Consider the following 17,241-nt stretch of genomic DNA (forward strand, 5'->3'; position numbering starts at 1 on the left):
AAACAACATTCACATGGTAGATTCCTCCTTTCGAGGCTTCTCCCAACGCATACTTATCGAATCTCGCCGTGAGAGCCTCTAATGCAGCTACAGAAGGAGATTCAACACTCCTCTTTTGATTCCCTCTGGAATTCCCATACTCAGCTTTATGGGTGGCTAAGTCATCAATGATCTTCCACCCCTTAGTCTCTCCCATATTCTCAGCAAATCGGCCACTAGCTGCAGCATCCAAGATAGCCCTCTGATCGTCATACAGCCCGTTATAGAACTGATTGCATAGACTCCATTGTTCGAACCCATGGTGCGGAATAGTTCGCACCAGCTTCTTGAAACGGACCCATGCTTCATGAAAGTTCTCATCAGGGCCCTGTTTAAAGCTCGTGATCTGAGCTCTAATGGCATTAGTCTTAGAGGCAGAGATGTACTTCTTGTAAAATGCTAAAGCCAACGAATTCCAGTCAGTTATCCCATGAGCAGCTCGGTCCAGATCCCTATACCACTCCCTTGCAGCATCGCGGAGTGAGAAGATAAACATGGTTTCTTTTATCTGATCCGGGGTCATGCCAGTTGGTGGGGGTATGGAACAGCAATAATCAATGAACGTCTCTATATGCTTGGCTGCATCTTCATTTGCAGCTCCCCCGAATTGGTTTCTCTCAACCAAATTGATATAGGACGGCTTCGGCTCGAATTTTCTTGCCTCCCCTGGTAATGTAAAACCCTTATAGAGATTTGCAGCTGTCGGCTCAGAGTGACTGGCAATAGTTGCTTCTTCGGCCATTTCTAGAAAGTCCGGAGAAGTGACGGTCTCAGCTGATGAATTAGAAATAGGAGATGAAGGTGGATCTTCCTCAAATAGAGCGTTCTCGTAGTAACTAGACAGAGTACTAAGCTCTTCCTCTGTCAGCAATACCTTAGATGATCGCCTCAACTCACGCAAAGTCTTCTCAATCTCAGGATTGATCGGTAGTAGTTTACCACCCTGTGACCTGCGCATAAGAAGAAACTACATATAGAATATAAGAATAGTTTAAGGAACGGATGCCCCTTAAACTAAAAGAAAGACTAAAAATAAAACAACTAATAATTTAAACAATTGCCTCCCCGGCAACGGCGCCAAAATTTGACACGGTTATCGTGTACCCTGTCAAAGATAAAACCTAACGGTCTCAACTAAAATGTCGTAGAGGCAGTCGAGTATCGAATCCACAGGGAGGCGGTGCAATTATCAGTTGCCTAATTCTAATCTTAAGGTAACAAATGGGGGTTGTTTGAATTGGTTGCTAAACTACGAGATTTAAAAGAAGAGAAATAAAGTAAAGAGCAGTAAAAGCAAGGAAATAAGATTAAACTATCAAGAGAGAAGGGACATGTCGGGTATTCGGTTCACTACGGTAGTCCAGTGACTCAGCTGTAAATGATTCAGACGAATTATATGCAAGATGGATGCTGAAAGGTCCTTTCGGTCCACTTTCTATCCTAAATTACCACTAATTAACTTTCATTCTCATTAGGGTAGTCTACTGTTCATAGCACGCCTATTTAGTCCAATCTTTCGATCTAGGATTAATTTTAGCCAGATTAAAGGATGACATAGAAGATGCACTCAACTAAGTCGAATAAATACAATTAAATTGCTATGGTGATAGAGTCTCACAACGAATTCATCTAATTCATTTACTACATCGTCACATTTCTACCGCAGATCCCCTAATCCCAACATGAAAGGGGTTTAGCTACTCATGTCGCTAATTAAACTAACAGCAATTGAATTCCCAGCAATAAACATTATGAAATAAACAATAAATTGCATAAAAGTAAATTAGGGCAAAGATTAAATGCAACGGAACAAGAGATTAAAACAAACAAAAGATTAATTATCAATAAAGGAAGAGAAAGAATTAAAATCGATGTGAATCTGGCGTAAAGAACACAAATTCCAAGCGAAAGCAATCCCGAAATAAAGTTACAGTGGAGAAGAATAAAAGTACGCAGTAAAAGTTTTTGATAGATGCTCAGTAGTAAGTAAAAAACTCCTCCTAATAACCTAACTAATGTAGGTTTAAATAGCAAAGTAAATGAGTTTAACGAAAATAAATAACACATGGGCTATTTAAAGCCCATGAACAGCGAAACCACTCGATCGAGTGGATTAAAACCACTCGATCGAGCAAAACCTCAACCAAATCTACTCGATCGACCAGAAAGTTACTCGATCGAGTAGATGGTCTTTCTACAAGTTAAGGATCGAGTAGAAAGTGCTCGATCGACCATTCTGGGATGTAGAAACCACTCGATCGAGTGGTAAAACAGCTCGATCGAGTACTTTGACTTCATTTCAGCTCAAGTCCGCGCCTGAATGCCTCGTAATCCGTGCCATGACGCTTCCAAACACCGTATCTCACTCAGGAAAATCCCGTCTCCTCTAAATGCATGCAAAAAGGACGAAAAAGAGTACGATTCCACTACTTTTGCGTTCATTTCTACAAAATGGGCAAAACGAACCAAAGTAGCCATTTCGGGGCAAAATACCATAAAAATAGTATAAAAATGCATAGAAATACGTGCTGAAATAGGCTAAAAAGACTATACATTAGGCACGTATCATAGGACGTCATTTGTAACTCTCTTCAATACCTGATACACTACTTTTCTTCTGTTTTCTACTGTTCTCTATTCCTTTCTCTTTCCGGATCTACTGTAATTCTTTCTTTCCCTTTCGTCTTTAATTTATTTAATGTTTATTATTCTCTCTTCCCTTGTTATTTCCTTTATCATTATGTCTAGCTAAATTCCCTGCTAGGATTAGGTGATTCAATGAATAGATGTTAATTGCTAATTAGGTTTGTAGATTCGTCGTTGTAGTTATGCCTTTGTTGTTAATCGTTGCTATAACTGTATCCTGCTAGTTGATTCGAAGCAATTAGCCTTTTAGTTTTGGTAAGCCTTGACCTGGACCGAAAGGTTGGAAGGGGTGAGACCTGCAGTGAACAATATGATGCTTTAGTGAGGGCGAAAGTTAAGCTAATAGCATTTTAGGGCGAATTGAGACCGAAAGGAGATATTCGTTGCCCCTTAGACCGACACATCGACTGATCTACGACCTTAACTGCGATTGACTGACGTTCATTGATGACCCGAAATCCTTGTTCCCTTATCTTACTGTTAATCTCTCTTACCTTTATCCCTCTTGCTTTAATTTCTTTAGTTTAGTTAACACAATCAAAACCCCCAATTGTGACATTAGACAGACCGAAGTAGACAAGTGAATAGTGACCGCCTCCCTGTGGAGATCGACCCTACTTACCGCTGACTTCTGTTAGTAGTATCTAGGTATTTTATTTTTGGTACATAACGACCGTATCAAATTTTAGCGCCGTTGCCGGGGAGGCAACTATTTATTTATTTGTTTAATTCTGTCTGTTTTTAACCTCAGGGGATTTTTCCCTTGAGGTCGTTCTAATCTTTTTCTTTAGTGCTGTTTTGATAGGCCCTACAGGTCCTACCTAGACAGTTCTAGGTGAAAGATCGTCAAAGGGAAGGCTTGAGTACCTTTGACCCGTCACCTATGTCCCATTATATGGCGCAGGAGGTGATTTACTGCGGGAGATGTGGTGCTGCTGAGCACAATGCAGCCTTTTGCATGGTAGAAAATGATGCAGTCTACGAGTTCAAGCTCTGGGGACGAGTTATCCATTCCTCTGTAGTTGTGTCGCCGCATCTTCCCTATCAACGAGGCTACCAAGAGCCTCCGTTTGTCTGGCCACCGCAACAACAAGATCCTCCTGATATACGGAAAGAAGAGATTGCGGAGCTGAAATCTTTGTTGGAGACACTTGCATCCAAAAGGCAAGAGTGTGATAGATGTATGGAAGCTCAACTCATTGAGCTGGAGTCTCAAATAGCTCAGTTAGCAGCTGAGTCGGATAGTAGGCAACCAGAAGAGGTATACTTTGCCGAGAGCGGTTTTTCCCGTGGAGAAACCGTGTTGCCCAATGCTGAGGATGATTTTTATGACTCGGATTACGAATTTCTATCATATTTCAATGCCTTACACGAGGATTTCAGCACTGTACAGGAAGAATCACTCGATCGAGTAACTTATATTAGTCGATCGAGTGAATTTCCAGAAAAACCGTTCGATCGAGGAGTTCAAAGCACTCGATCGAGTGAAAATCAGGAAGAAAGTGCTCGATCGAATGACAATTGTCATTCGATCGATTAGTCTGGCCAGCGAGAGCATTGATTCGTCATGTGGGTTTGTTCTAGATGACGATTTTGATAATGATAATGGATACGGTGAATCTCCCTTATTCAAAGCCGAGTTGGATGCACTTGAGGCTGCGATTTACGGGGTGAAATCCACTAAGGAGGTTGACGAGGAAGCAGCTGAGTCGGTAATTGCTCCTAGCACGGAAGAGGTAATAAATTTCTTTATCTATGATTCCATCGTTGAGAGCAACCAACCCGAGGTAGTAAACGATAATTCTATTATTGTTTGTTTGAACAGTAAAATGCCTCATTTTACTCATGCTTCATATTTCAATAATATAACCTCTCCCAGATGGTTAATTAATTTAATTGTCTTTCACCGTACCTGTCATCTTGAAATTGTTAATCTGAAACGGGGCCCTAATTTATCGTCAATTGCTCCTGGGATCCTGTATTTTGTGGATAAATTTAGGAGCTCTCATAGGAAATTTGTCAGGTGATGCCCGTCGTTGTGTGCACCAAAAATAAAATTTATAATTCCTAACTACAACTATAGATAGCGGTAGCAGGGTCGAACCACAAAGAAGCATATGTAATTATTAGTTGCTTAATTTTAGTCTAAGGTAACGATTATGTGGGGGTTCTTTTGATTTGATCTATAACTAAGGGCAGTAAATGACAATAAACTAAATAAATGGATGAAAACAGATATTAAAAGGGTGCAAGGATGATCGGTTTACTATAGTTTCGGCGGCAGCAAACTAGGTAAGTCTAAAACAATCACGTGAGACGGGAAAATAAGAGGTCCTTTAGGTCCACTCTCACAGGTAGCATCTTTCGATCTCGCTACAGGTCCCTAATATCAGTAATACTGACTTTCGTCCTGAAAAGTGACTAAAAGGTCTAAATTAATCTATCTTTCGATCTAATTAATCTAGTCGTCTTAATTAAGTAGGCTATCTCCCTTCCCTATCTTTCGATCTTTATCGGGTCGGTCAAATACTAAAGATTCAACTAGTCGCGTGCACTCGATTCGTCGAATTAAGCAAGATAAATAATTAAAACGAAAATAAATCTCACGATGCCAGTCGATCGACCAGGGGACCCAGTCGATCGACCATGGCGCGATTAGGGCTTCCTAATTCTAATGCCGCCTAACCTACAGTTCCCCTACATCCTAGCACAAGGGTTTTAGCTACTCATGGCTACGATAAGAACAACAATAAAATTGACTAATAAAGCAGAAGAATTCATGATTAAAACGGCTAGATAAACAATTAACATAAGACGATAAATTGGCTTTCGGGAGACTATTCTAGCAATTCCTATACTACGAATAAAATAAACAACGAAACTGAACAGAGGAATACCGAAAAGGAATTTCAGAGAAAGATCCAGGAACCGAAAGCGAAAGGAAATTTATTGAAGGAAGAGCGATCTAAAACTAATGACTATTGTATCGTATATGGAGAACTCTATAAAACTGACAAAACTAGGTAAAAACTAGATGATCGTATCTGAAAACCTAGCATACGTTATATAGAATACAACGTAGTTCTTATTTCCAAAACCTAACTACTATGGGCTTCCTATTCCTCGTTCTATTAATTCACGCAGATTAGCGGCTTGGTCGATCGACCACTGAAGCCGGTCGATCGACTGGTAAGCTCTGAACATGAGTTCCTGTAAGTCGGGCTCTTGTCAATCGACCATTGGGTCCAGTCGATCGACTAGAGTAGTTGATAATCCGCTTTTAATTCTCGTGGATTTGTCTTTCGAACCTCGAAATGCGCATCAAGTTCGTTTCTTGAGTAAACACTTCACGTCAAATGCAATGCAAGGTACTCGGGGACGGATTCGGCTCGATTTCTACTCATTTCCGCATAAATCTGCAATATTACATAAAAATACGAAAGTGGACGAAATGGGGCAAATAGTAGCATAAAACTACATAATTGAGCTCTGAAATGCGTGTAAAATGGGGTGTAAAACATCATATTTATGACACGCATCAAACTTCTCCAAACCAAACCCTTGCTTGTCCCCAAGCAAGAACTAGACTCGATCCTAAAACCTAATTGGAATGAGTTCAATCTCAGAGCGAAATGCAAACCGTATAGCCTAAACCAATTTAATGCATTAACTGACAATCAATTAGTAATGTGAATCATGCAAACGAGTTATGGAGTCGTTAAAAATTGCTGAACCGTCAACTATAGAGGCTTATCATATTGGACTCTCACGGGTCGCTCAAATCACTCAAATAAGCACAAGGTGAATAATGTATAAGATAGAAAGAATTCATTTTGTAATGACACTCACCTAACTACGACCTATAAGAACATGTCTGCAGTCTAATATGAAAATGATCTCTACAGTCGTACATATGCATTCCAACCAAACAATGACCATGACACATGCCGAGGTATATATATGGATATGTGAGGTAATGGGTAGGAAGAGGCAAAGATAATTATGGGAGTGTGGAGGTACAGGTGATCAAGCTAGTATCTAACAAAGCCATATAACAACATCCAACTTCGTGCTCAAAATCAATAATAAAACCCGGTGCTAATTAGCAAGCACAAAACTCACTATCTCCAATATATTTGTAATCAATCAACTCCCCATAAGATATAAATGCAACATGAGAGCAAAAATCGCCATATAATAAGGACTTGAAATCATGCGAATTGATTTTTTTTCTTCTTTTTCTCGGACTCCAGTCGATCGACCAATGATGCCAGTCGATCGACCGTCCTCTACAGTACAGCACGTAACTATTTTTTCTTTCTTTTTCGAATCATTGATTTTTTTCTTTTCTCTTTTCTTTTCAATTCTATTTTTTTTCCCTTTCCTTTTTCCATCTTCCCAACTTCATCTCAAAATGAGCATATGCCACCAGAAACGAAGTAACAACCCCAAGAACGTAAACTACTAGCTTGACAAGGGCAGGCTAAATGTAGGATGTAGTAATGGGACAAAAAGGCTGTTTTTGGCAGTGTGGAGCTTATGGGTAAAATGAATAAAGGAAAACCTCTACCACATGTGTCAACAAACCACAAACCGAATGCATGTAGGTATTAAGCAGATTAAATTCATATTTATGCACATTTATGTAACATGTCTCATAAGGAGTACTACTCACATTCCTAGACAAACTGGTCATAGATGTCACCAGTTATAGGCTCTAAATCTCAGAAAATGATGTAGTTTGCCAAAATTTAAGTCAAGTCTAAAGTTCAGCAAGAAATTAACGAGAACTCGTAGACTATGCAAATGATTCTACTAAAAACATGTCAATTTAGCAAGGCTTAGGCATAAACAGCTGAAAATGCGATGTCATCATTGAAATACTACCGTTCCGACTCGACCTATATGCTAAAATAAACGTGGATTTTTTGAAATTTTTTCAATTCAAATTTTTTTTTTTTTTTTTTTTTTTTTTGTATTTTACTATATATATAAGGGAAAAACAACAATGCAAGACAAAATGTAAACGTGAATGCAAGCAAATGAAATGCAACGCAAAACCCTTCCCCAAACCAAATCGCACAATGTCCCCATTGTGTAAAATCATATACAGAAATAAGAAGGGAAATATGAATTTGCGTTAAATAAATAAATAAGACGCGAAATAAGGACTCGGAAACTCACAAGACTTTAAGCGCAGCAAAAGGAAACCTCCCCAAACCAGCGTGAGCTAGGAGGTTTCAGAGTATGATGCTACCAATAAGTACCTGAAAAGACAACAAATACCACGCGTAATCTCGAGAAAGCAAAATTGGGCCGGTAAAATTATGTGCGGAAATGATAAAACAGAAGAAAATAGAAATTAAGCGGAGAATAAAGTGGAGAAAAGACTCCCTCAACTCCGCAAATCGATCAAACACAGCAGGGGAACGATCGAAAAAAAGGTACAACAGCTCTGGGCGGTCGATCGACCATATCACCCAGTCGATCGACCAGGATGTCAGGAACAGAAGCTTCTGAAATTCGCAGCCCAGTCGATCGACCATAGGAGGCAGTCGTTCGATTTGAAAACATGCTGTAACTTTCTGATTTCTTCAATTAGCTCAATAAATTGAGCTAATATCGTCTAAAAACCTGCATACACACATAATAACGCGCCCAAAATTGCCCAAAACCCAAAGCAATAGTCTAAAGTATATAAAATCCTAAGCAAACTTAAAAGAGCGAAGTCTCGCGCACACAAAAGCAATAAAAATAAAAAGTCTAACAAAAAGCGATAAAAACAATGTTTTTGAGAGAGCATTTGATCAACTAATAGTTGATCAAGAACGGCCACGGGATGGCCCACTTGGTTGGCTTCTGGCTACAAAAGGTAGCCTCAACAGTGCTCATCTCCTCAGCTGCACTCTTCTCAACTCCAACATCTGCAGGACTCAATGGATCAACAGCTTCAACATCTTCCCAAGCAATGACCTCTTCTGGCTTATCAAAGTCAAGTCGGACTCCCTCACTTTGACTGGCTCATCTTCAAGCTCCTCATCAGTGCCATAGCTAAGACATCCTAAGCCGCCTCTTGAAATGATTGGCTCCGTCACAGCTGGAGCAACATGCGGCTCTTCCTTCCCAAAACCAGCTTCTGTAATGTCTAAAACAGAAGAATCGTCCTCCACTTTGCTCCCAATCTGGGGCGGAGGTGTTATGGCAAAAACAGGTATAGAGACAGGCATATCAGGAAGCACGAAATATGATTTCTTTTCAGAAACCGTATTACAAGTTATTGGCCACATGGGGTCTTTCTTCTTAGCAGTTTGGGCAAAGACAATAGAGTGCTTTCCTACCTTAAAGGTTAAATTTCCCGAACCAACATCTATAACTGCACGAGTAGTGTGCAGAAATGGTCTACCCAATATTATAGGAATGTGAGCATCCTCGGGCATATCCAGTACAACGAAGTCAACAGGGAAGAAAAACTTTCCTATTTGCACAGGAATGTCCTCTAAGACTCCTATTGGCTGGACCGCAGATCGATCATCCATCTGTACCGTCATGTTGGTAACTGCAAACCTAGTCAATTTGAGCTTCCTAGCAAGACTCAAGGGCATAATGCTAATACTGGCTCCTAGGTCACATAAGGCCTTCTCAATTGAAAAGGTGCCAATACTACATGGAACTGAAAAACTACCCGGGTCTTCTAGCTTATGGGGTGCAGTATGGGTCAAATAAGAGCACGACTCCTCAGTGAGTGCGACAGTATGCACAATTTCAAGTGACTTCTTCTTAGATAAAAGTTGTTTCATGAATTTCATGTAAGCAGGCACTTGATTGACTAACTTAAGAAAAGGAACTTGTACGTTTAAGCTACGAATAACATTTTCAAACTTATTAAACTATACCTTTTCCTTCGTTGGCACCAATCTCTCTGGATAAGGGGCTGTAAGAAGTAACTTAGCCCTCTCCTCTAAATCTCTCATGCCGGAATCGGTGGACTTAGGCTGAAAGTCCACAACCTTCTCTTTGTTGTAGCTTGACCCTTCTTCAGACCGTCTCAAATGTGAACCATTAATCGACATAGGGTCGTATATTGGAACCGGAACTGACCCATCAGCATTAGGGTCTTGCCTCAATATTTTCTGGGCAGTCGTACCCCGAAACAAGTGATCCCTCAAGTTATTAGGCATTGAAGGACGAAAAGCTTCACTTTCAGCAGCGCCGTCAGTCGATCGACTAGGTTGGTCAGTAGATCGACCGACTTCTAAAGGACCAGAAGCTGTCTCTTTGCGCGGACTGGTCGATCGACTGATATACCTGGTAGACGCCTTCTTCTTGCCACTGTTTGTTCCAGCTTCCTTTTGACTCGGTTCCGCCTCATCTTTTTCAGAGACATCCTCGACTATAGCAGACCCCTCAAGGGTAGACCCACTTCTCAAGGTAATTGCATTTAAGGTCTCCTTTTGATCAGTTTGAGTCGGTAAATGTCTCGGAGCTCGAGTTGTATTCTTGCTAGCCAATTGGGCAATTTGGCTCTCCAACATCTTCATCCCGGCCTCTCTAGCTTGAGACTCCATCAGCAACAAATTCTTCAACTCATTGAAATCGGAACTTTGGGATTGTTGTTGCTGCTGTGGGACATACGGAGGTTTTTGGAACTGTTGTTGCTTATGAGGGGGCACATAGTTCTGCTGCTGCTGCTGCTGTGGGGGTTGAGTCGGATTCAACACATTTTGGCTGCTCCACCTCAGATTTGGATGGACATTCGGCTCATAGTAAGTGTTTGTCTGCCTATAATGTTGGAAGGCAGCACAAGACTCAAAGGGACTAGGGCAATTGTCTGAAACATGTCCCTCAGCTCCACATCTTTTACAGACGAAAGGACCGTCTGAAACAACATTTACATGATAAATCCCTCCTTTTGAAGCTCCACCCAACTCATACTTATCAAATCTCGCCGTGAGAGCTTCTAATGCAGCTACAGAAGGAGATTCAGCAGCTCTCCTTTGATTTCCCCTGGAATTTCCATACTCAGCTTTGTGGGTGGCCAAATCATCAATAATTTTCCACCCCTTAGTCTCCCCCGTATTCTCCTGGAATCTGCCATTAGCTATCGCGTCCAGGATAGCCCTCTGATCGTCATAGAGCCCATTATAGAACTGATTGCATAGGCTCCATTTCTCAAACCCATGATGCGGAATGGTTCGCACCAGCTTCTTAAAACAGACCCATGCTTCGTGAAAGTTCTCATCAGGACCCTGTTTAAAGCTCGTGATCTGAGCTCTAATGGCATTTGTCTTCGAGGCATAGAAGTATTTCTTGTAGAATGCCAAGGCCAAAGAATTCCAGTCGGTGATCCCATTAGCAGCTCGGTCCAGGTCTCAGTACCACTCCCTTGCAGCATCACGGAGTGAAAATATAAACATAGTCTCCTTTATCTGGTCCTGGGTCACACCGGTCGGTGGGGGTATGGAACAGCAATAATCAATAAATATCTCCATATGCTTGGCTGCATCTTCATTTGCAGCTCCCCCGAATTGGTTTCTCTCAACCAAGTTGATATAAAAAGGCTTCGGTTCGAATTTTCTATCAGCTCCCGGTAATTCGAACCCCTTATATAGATTTGCAGCTGTTGGCTCAGAATGACTGGCTATACTTGCTTCCTCAGCCATGACTGGAAAATCCGGAGATGTGACGGTCTCGACTGAAGAAGTGGAAACAGGAGATGATTGTGGATCCTCCTCAAACAGCTCGTTCTCGTAGTAACTAGACAGAGTACTCAGCTCTTCTCTCTCGCTAAAGACTCTAGATGATCGTCTCAACTCACGCAAGGTCTTCTCAATCTCGGGATTGAATGGTAGTAATTCACCACCCTGTGACCTGCGCATAAGAAGAAACTACAAAAAGAAAATGAGAATAGTTGAAGGAACGAATGTCCCTTAAACTAAGAAACAGACTAAAATAAAACAACTAAAAATTAGAACAATTGCCTCCCCGGCAACGGCACCAAAATTTGATGCCCGTCGTTGTGTGCACCAAAAATAAAATTTATAATTCCTAACTACAACTATAGATAGCGGAAGCAGGGTCGAACCACAGAGAGGCAGATGTAATTATTAGTTGCTTAATTTTAGTCTAAGGTAACGATTATGTGGGGGTTGTTTTGATTTGATCTATAACTAAGAGCAGTAAATGACAATAAACTAAATAAATGGATGAAAACAGATATTAAAAGGGTGCACGGATGATCGGTTTACTATAGTTTCGGCGGCAGCAAACTAGGTAAGTCTAAAACAATCACGTGAGACGGGAAAATAAGAGGTCCTTTCGGTCCACTCTCACAGGTAGCATCTTTCGATCTCGCTACAGGTCCCTAATATCAGTAATACTGACTTTCGTCCTGAAAAGTGACTAAAAGGTCTAAATTAATCTATCTTTCGATCTAATTAATCTAGTCGTCTTAATTAAGTAGGCTATCTCCCTTCCCTATCTTTCGATCTTTATCGGGTCGGTCAAATACTAAACATTCAACTAGTCGCGTGCACTCGATTCGTCGAATTAAGCAAGATAAATAATTAAAACGAAAATAAATCTCACGATGCCAGTCGATCGACCAGGGGACCCAGTCGATCGACCATGGCGCGATTAAGGCTTCCTAATTCTAATGCCGCCTAACCTACAGTTCCCCTACATCCTAGCACAAGGGTTTTAGCTACTCATGGCTACGATAAAAACAACAATAAAATTGACTAATAAAGCAGAAGAATTCATGATTAAAACGGCTTGATAAACAATTAACATAAGAGGATAAATTGGCTTTCGGGAGACTATTCTAGCAATTCCTATATTACGAATAAAATAAACAACGAAACTGAACAGAGGAATACCGAAAAGGAATTTCAGAGAAAGATCCAGGAACCGAAAGCGAAAGGAACTTTATTGAAGGAAGAGCGATCTAAAACTAATGACTATTGTATCGTATATGGATAACTTTATAAAACTGACAAAACAAGGTAAAAACTGGATGATCGTATCTGAAAACCTAGCATACGTTATATAGAATACAACGTAGTTCTTATTTCCAAAACCTAACTACTATGGGCTTCCTATTCCTCGTTCTATTAATTCACGCAGATTAGCGGCTTGGTCGATCGACCACTGAAGCCGGTCGATCGACTGGTAAGCTCTGAACAGGAGTTCCTGTAAGTCGGGCTCTGGTCGATCGACCATTGGGTCCAGTCGATCGACTAGAGTAGTTGATAATCCGCTTTTAATTCTCGTGGATTTGTCTTTAGGACCTCGAAATGCGCATCAAGTTCGTTTCTTGAGTAAATATTTCACGTCAAATGCAATGCAAGGTACTCGGGGACGGATTCTGCTCGATTTCTACTCATTTCCGCATAAATCTGCAATATTACATAAAAATACGAAAGGGGACGAAATGGGGAAAATAGTAGCATAAAACTACATAATTGAGCTCTGAATTGCGTGTAAAATGGGGTGTAAAACATCATATTTATGACACGCATCATTAGGCTTAAACGATTAATTATTTCAATTTCCTATTTTATTATTATACTTTGGTGCTACTTATGCTCTTGTGTAGCACATGCGTAGATGTATGATCTCATGCTAAGAGCTTTGAGCTGTTTTGATTATGACTAATTGGAGCGGCTGTTGGAAAAGAAGGTCGAGCTGGGACCTGACTGAAGCTAGCGCTACCCGGGAGGCAACCCGGAGATTTTGTTTTTCATTTTCTATTTCATTTCAGTTGTAATAATTGGTCTTCGCACCATAGACTATATCAGTATGCTTGCTTTGTTAGTTTTGCGGGCTGTTTTTATTGCGTTTTGCAGGTATACACTGGAGATTACTCGATCGAGTAATTTTTGTACTTGATCGAGAGCTTTTGCTGCTGTTTTACTCGATCGAGTGCTCTCAATCTACTCGATCGAGCACCTGCAAAAAGAGAACAACTCGATCGACCACTATTCCTTTCGATCGAGCTGTTTTGGATGCCCTTTGACTTGGATTTGCTTCCTGTGACAATATCTGAGCTGTTTAGCGACCTCCCACGTTTCTGGTTGATTTGGGGAGGTCCCTTATTCGCGCAATCTTGTAAGTTTTCCTCATTTACTCTCTTTCTCTTTTAGTTTGCATTTCCTTTCCATGGTTTGGTACAATGAGGACATTGTACGATTTGGTTTGGGGAGGTTATGCATCCATATCTGTGTATGCATGTTGTTTTTATTGCACTTATGTTGTCACGTTTAATTTCTGTATGCATTGTTGTTTATTTTTAATAAAAATTCAAAAAAAATCTCATAAAAATTAGAAAAATTCAAAAAAATTCAAAAAAATTTCACGTTTATTTTAGCATATAGGTTGAGTCGGAACGGTGGATTTCAGTGATGAAATTGCACTGTAATTTGTCTTTTTGCTTAAGCCTTGCATTAAACTGTTATCTTTTACCTATGTCTTATTGCATATCTACGAGTTTATGTTAAAATTTAACTGAACGAATAGACTTGACCTAAAATTTTGGCAACCTACTTATAATTTCTAAGGATTAGAGCCTTATAAACTGGTGTCATTTATGACCAGTTTCATGTAGGATTGTGAGTAGTTACTCCTTGCATAACATGTATCATTAATTTGCACGTATATGAAATTCAATTGCTTTTTGCCTGCATACATTCGGGTTAGTGGTTGGTGTCACATGCAGGGAGGTTCTTACAAATTTCCCCTTCTTTCATTTTTACCCATTTAACTCCACATTAGCCAAATTTGCCTGTTGACCCTTAGCTACATTCCAAATTTAGCCTGCCTTGTCAAGCTAGTTTAGATCGTTTTCCGGTATATAATTTATTTTGCCAAATTTGACTTGTATCCATTTGAGTCGGAGTTGGTAATCTATGAAGGAAGGGAGGATGATGAAAAAGAGGTGAAAAAGAAAAAAAAAGAAATGAAAAATGAAAAAAAAAAAGAAATTCGGAAAAAGAAAGATAGAAAGATAGAAAAAAAAGAAAGAAACCGAAAAAAAAAGGAATGAAAAAAAAAAGATTTTGAAAAAAGAGATGTTGTTTGATGAGACGGTTTCGCTCCTATGCTTTATCATCATTTATTGAGGAGTATTTTCAGTTCGGTTTGGTGAGTTTTGTGCCAAATGAAGGGCATTGTGCTTAAATCATAATTGAGTTGGAAATGGATGTTGTTATATGGTTTTGTTTAGGTACTAGCTTGATCACCTATACCTCCACATTCCCATAAATGTTTTGCCTTTTGTTACCCATTACCTCACTTTACCACATCTTTGTAAGCCCTCGGCTGTGACAGGACCTTGTTTGGTTGGAATGTATGTACGGTATTTAGAATTGTTTATCATATTAGGTGCATGCATGTTTATGTGGGTCGTAGTCTAGGTGAGCGACTATTTTTCTTTCTCTCTTACATATTTGTGTTTACTCTTTGCTTCATGAGAGAAGAGTGACCCGTGAGAGTCCATTATTAAAGGTCTTGCAAGGTCGACGGTTCAGCTATTTTATAAACATCTTACAACTCGTTTGCATTTGACTGTTAGCTATAAGTGTTAGTTTGCTTGCATTAAATTGGGTTAAGAGGGCATTTGTAGCTAGCTCTGAGTTATCTTTTCCATTCCATTAGTTTGCATTTAGTTTACTCGAGGACGAGTAAAGGTTTGGTTTGGGGAGATTTGATACGTGCATTTTATATAGTCTTTTTAGGCTTTTTTATGCACGTATTTCTATGCTATTATCATAGTTTATGCTACGAAATGCTCCGAATATGTTACTTTGGTGTGTTTTGCTCTATTTGCAGGAATGGACCAGAAAGTAGTGAAATCAAGCCTTTTACCGTTCGTTTAGCATGCATTTGGAGGAAGAGTGAATTTGGAGCGGAGATGTAGCTGTCTTGGGATGCGTGAAGCCATTTCGGGAGCTAAAAACAAGTCATAGCTGAACTAACGAGATTTTGTAACTGCTGAAGTCAAGATTCACTCGATCGAGCACTTTACTAGTCGATCGAGTGGTTTTAGATTAAATAATAAGTCGATCGAGTACTATATATGGTCGATCGAACAGATTGATATTAGGGTGTAGTCGATCGAGTACTTATTTTAGTCGATCGAACGGTTTGAGCTCGGATTTGCTCGATCGAGTGGTTCTAAATCACTCGATCGAGTGGATCCTCTTATGGGCTTTTAGTTTTAATCCGTCATTAGTTTAATTAATAATCCAATTTTCTTATAAATAGGAAGTTAGGACGTCATTTGTAACTCTCTTCAATACCTGATACACTACTTTTCTTCTGTTTTCTACTGTTCTCTATTCCTTTCTCTTTCCGGATCTAGTGTAATTCTTTCTTTCCCTTTCCTCTTTAATTTATTTAATGTTTATTATTCTCTCTTCCCTTGTTATTTCCTTTATCATTATGTCTAGCTAAATTCCCTGCTAGGATTAGGTGATTCAATGAATAGATGTTAATTGCTAATTAGGTTTGTAGATTCGACGTTGTAGTTATGCCTTTGTTGTTAATCGCTGCTATAACTGTATCCTGCTAGTTGATTCGAAGCAATTAGCCTTTTAATTTTGGTAAGCCTTGACCTGGACCGAAAGGTTGGAAGGTGTGAGACCTGCAGTGAACAATAGGATGCTTTAGTGAGGGCGAAAGTTAAGCTAATAGCATTTTAGGGCGAATTGAGACCGAAAGGAGATATTCGTTGCCCCTTAGACCGACACATCGACTGATCTACGACCTTAACTGCGATTGACTGACGTTCATTGATGACCCGAAATCCTAGTTCCCTTCTCTTACTGTTAATCTCTCTTGCCTTTATCCCTCTTGCTTTAATTTCTTTAGTTTAGTTAACACAATCAAAACCCCCAATTGTGACATTAGACAGACCGAAGTAGACAAGTGAATAGTGACCGCCTCCCTGTGGAGATCGACCTTACTTACCGCTGACTTCTGTTAGTAGTATCTAGGTATTTTATTTTTGGTACATAACGACCGTATCAAAGGTAACGAAGCTTGTCGTCGCCTTGGGCGGCTAATTTGAGTTGGGCATCCCAATCGGAGAAATTTGACCCATTCTTTTCAAGTTTTCAACGATCCATGAAGGATCGGAGCCATGAAGTATTAGTGAGAGGTGTGGCGTTGGTGTTTGGAGTGGCCATTTGTTATGAGAAATAGATGCGATCTACAGAACGAAAATTGAAGGAATAAAACATATGTCATTTTCAAAATAATAATACTCGTAAAAATTAATTTAAACAAGTTTTATTGCATTTATCTAGTGACCTCTACCCAACTTGATAAATGATTCCAAGATCTAAATTTATATTAACTTGGGCACGGTGTGGCCGATTCATCCCTTATCAATATAACTCGGTGGATTAACGCTTTAATCGATTCTACTTTTAGAACTCTTGGTCGATAAAATTACATTAACATTTATCTTTAGCCCAAAAAACATCTGACAAGGGCACGGTGTAGCCGATTCATCCCTTATCAATACTTTTGTTGAGTTCAACCCAAATTTCGAATAAA

The 17,241-nt window shown here is 39.8% G+C and overlaps 1 non-coding gene across 1 annotated transcript; it reads left to right on the forward strand.

Annotated features, from left to right (window-relative positions):
• The first annotated feature begins 293 nt into the window (after positions 1-293).
• On the forward strand, positions 294-400 carry LOC141593330 (small nucleolar RNA R71). The gene has a single exon (XR_012521420.1). It is a non-coding gene; the product is annotated as a small nucleolar RNA R71 (small nucleolar RNA).
• The last annotated feature ends 16,841 nt before the right edge of the window (positions 401-17,241 follow it).

The sequence above is a fragment of the Silene latifolia genome, chromosome 7 (genome assembly GCF_048544455.1).
Source record: "Silene latifolia isolate original U9 population chromosome 7, ASM4854445v1, whole genome shotgun sequence".
Taxonomy (NCBI): Eukaryota; Viridiplantae; Streptophyta; class Magnoliopsida; order Caryophyllales; family Caryophyllaceae; genus Silene; species Silene latifolia.